The sequence below is a fragment of the Malus domestica genome, chromosome 17 (assembly GCF_042453785.1).
Source record: "Malus domestica chromosome 17, GDT2T_hap1".
Classification (NCBI taxonomy): Eukaryota; Viridiplantae; Streptophyta; class Magnoliopsida; order Rosales; family Rosaceae; genus Malus; species Malus domestica.
Genome location: NC_091677.1, coordinates 14,159,255 through 14,162,714, shown reverse-complemented (window position 1 = coordinate 14,162,714; position 3,460 = coordinate 14,159,255). Strand labels below are relative to the sequence as shown.

Here is a 3,460-nt window from a genome sequence, read left to right as displayed (position 1 = left end):
CCTCTAGCTAGTCCATCACCTATCCTTTCACCTTAATTTCATGCTTTTGTCAATTCTGTAATTTATTTAAGTTTAATTTACTTCTCGTCAAAACCAAACCCCCCCCATTATTAAATTATATTATTTAGTTAGTTTTCATTGTTGTTAGTCTTTTAATTCAATTTCCGTCCATTTCAGTTCCTAGTGTCTAATTTGATTGTTTTCATTATTTTGAGTCATTCTAAGTGTGTTTCGAGTTATTAGAGTTTTTAGCCTAGTTTTGTGTCCTTGAGTCTTGTTTAATATTTTTAAATTAATTTAGAATAGATTAGCAATCCCTCCTAATCCCCGGCCTAGAACGATACCCTACTTACATCTATACTACAATTGTAAAAAAGAGGGTTAAATTTGTGTGCTTATATATTTCGCACCAACGGCGCCAAATGTTGATGCGCAAGATCAGCGAGGACTTTGGTACAACGGAAAGTGTTAAGTTTGTGACCTTCGCTAGATTGCTCCGGTCACTAGTTGGATAAGTAAGTAAATGGATAGGGACAGGGAAACAAACACAAGATGTACGTGGTTCACCCAGATTGGCTATGTCCACGGAGTAGATGAGTTCTCATTAATTGTGAAGGGTTTACACAAGTACATAGGTACAAGCTCTCCTTTAGTGAGTACTAGTGAATGATTTAGTACAAATGACATTAGGAAATATTGTGATAGAATGATCTCTATTTATAGAAGAGAGTTTCTAGTTTTATTCTGACATTGACACGTGTCGTGTTGTGATTGACTTCTGATGTTGACACGTGTCCCGCTATGATTGGCTTCTGATGTCGACATGTGTCGCGCTGTGATTGGCCTCCTGGTTGGAGGAAAACTCTTCTGGGTCCTTGATGGTATAACATTGACCGGTGCTCAGTAGTTTCGGGATTGGTCAAGTATGGTACAAACAAATTTCATGGTTTTACGGTTTTGGGTAACCATTTAGATAAATAAATGGTTATGGATATAACCGTTTACCTGTGAAATTTAAATGGGTGGTTATGAGTATTAACCGCGGTTATAAACGGGTAACCGTTTACCCATTTATTTTATATATGTAAAATTAACACAAACCATGTTCTCAGTCCAATAATACTTAGAGCCCAATAAATTAGCAAGGAATTCATCGGTCCTTCTCTCAATAACACTACTGCAGGAATGATGATACTCATCCGCAAGGAATTCACCAAATTAATTTAAATTCCTTGTGGGTAATCGTGAAATTGACTAAAATGTCTTCGAAACAATTTTCGTAACCCAATAATACTTAGCAAATATTATATTACCTTCATTGGTAACAGTTAAAAATATCGTCCGTAAACTATTATTTCAATTATTGGAATGGTATAAAGAAATACAGAAATGTATGATGAATGTACCTATAACGGTGTTTAATTGTCAATAAAAAATAAAATTATGACAATTGTTTTTTAATTTTCAAGTTGTTAAAAAACATGACAGGTGAAAATGGGGTAATGGTAAAAAAAAAAGATAAATGGATTAAAAAGGGTAAATGGGTTAACGAGTATTAAACGGTTACGGTTAAATGGGTATGCGGTTATGGGTATGGTTAACCGTTTATAAACGGTTATGGGTATAAGTATAACCGTTTAGGCAATTACCCAATCGGTAAACGGTTATGCGGGTATGAGCATAAACGGTTATGGGTAAATAACCGCGTTTACCCTCCTGCCATAACCGTTGCCCATCCCTAGCCAGAACTATTGGGTACCAAATCACAAACAATAATATTATCAGTGGGAAAAAGGCCAGGGCCGGCTCAAGCCCAATGCAGGCAGTGCAACTGTCTGGGGGCTCAAAAAAATTAGGAGCACCAAAATTATTAGTGTGATGTATTTATATATTTTTTCATAAGAGTATAAATTTATAAAATTTGGTTTAATGACAAAGAAATTTAACTAGAACTGGTGATTGTGTTGTTTGAAATTAATAAGGAGAGCATGGGTTCAAAACACCATGTGTGCTTATTTAAATTTCAATTTTTACAAATTTCTTTTTATAACAGGATAAATTTATAAAATTTGGCTAAATAATTAGAAGTTTTTTTTTAGTCTTATATTGACGAGGTTAGTAAATAAGAAAAAACACCTCACGATTTATACAAAATCACTTTAAAAGTTCAGATGGAAGACAAAATTTCAATTTTTACAAATTTCTTTTCATAACAGTATAAATTTATAAAATATGGCTAAACGATTAGAAGTTTTTTTTGTCTTATATTGACGAGGTTAGTAAATAAGAAAAAATACCTCACGATTTATACAAAAACACTTTAAAAGTTCAGATGGAATACAAAATTCATAATCTACTACTTATAAGCCTAAAGTTTTTTGTTTCCTTCTCTCAATACAAAATAAATTTGTTTTTCCGTGTTACTAAATTATTGAGTTTGAAGTGTTTTTCTAAATATAATTTTACCGATGTCTTACGTGTAAAAAATAATAATTTTTTTATATGAAGTGAGGGCATATTTTTTAGCATCGCTCCGGACCTCAAAAATCTCTGAACCGGCCCTGAAAAAGGCTAGCAGAGGGGGAAGAAGGATTGAAATCAAGAGAGTAGAAGATAAGAACAAGCGTCGTGTTACCATCTCCAAGTGCAAAAGGTTATCTTCAACAAAACGGCCGAACTCAGCGTTTTGACCGGTGTAGAGGTAGTGGCGATCGTCGTGTCTAGCTACGGCCAGGTATTCTGCTTCGGCAGCCCTGCCCCCGACGCTATCATCAACCGCAACCTTGCCAACAATAATGCCTCCTTATTTCCTGCAGATCAACCAGATCATCCTACTAATGCTTCGAAAGTTACTATAATGCATCGTAGTAATAAACAAGTGGAGGAATACATGAATGCTAGGACGCGAATGGAGGCAGAGAAGATCAAGCGGGGGAATAATAATAACAATATTATTGATCATGGGGAAAGAGGAGGGGTTTGGTGGGAGAAGCCGATTGAAACGATGACTAATTTGGAGGAGTTAGAGGAGTACATGGAAGCATTGCACAAGTTGAAACACAATGTGGAGGTTCGAACCAATGAGATGATTAGGAATATCTAGACCAGCCCGACCGGGTGCAACTTCTCCACCTTGATGACACTGGATCATAGACTACTTGCTAAGGTTGAACAATTCTCGTATTACTATTAGTATGTAAATTTTCGGATTTCTTCAGAGATGACTCCTGTCGACTGGCCTGTTTTTGTTTTTGGGTTGCCAAGAGCCAATATATTCGGATAATATGATGAGATTTTTTCACTCTTTAGTCTGATGATTACCAACAGTGTCAATTTCTTTAGAGCGCAGAATCATTAATTACAAGCTTACATATTAGGTTTTAGCTCCCGAATTTTGTGTTAATACGTAAAACTTAGCGAAAGACTGATGATTGGTAAGAGGGAAAAAAAATGTGTAGTC

At 35.4% G+C, this 3,460-nt stretch overlaps 1 pseudogene; it reads left to right on the top strand.

The window, feature by feature from the left end:
• Window positions 1-1,389: 1,389 nt before the first annotated feature.
• LOC114822442 (agamous-like MADS-box protein AGL61) lies at window positions 1,390-3,103 on the top strand (annotated as a pseudogene).
• The last annotated feature ends 357 nt before the right edge of the window (window positions 3,104-3,460 follow it).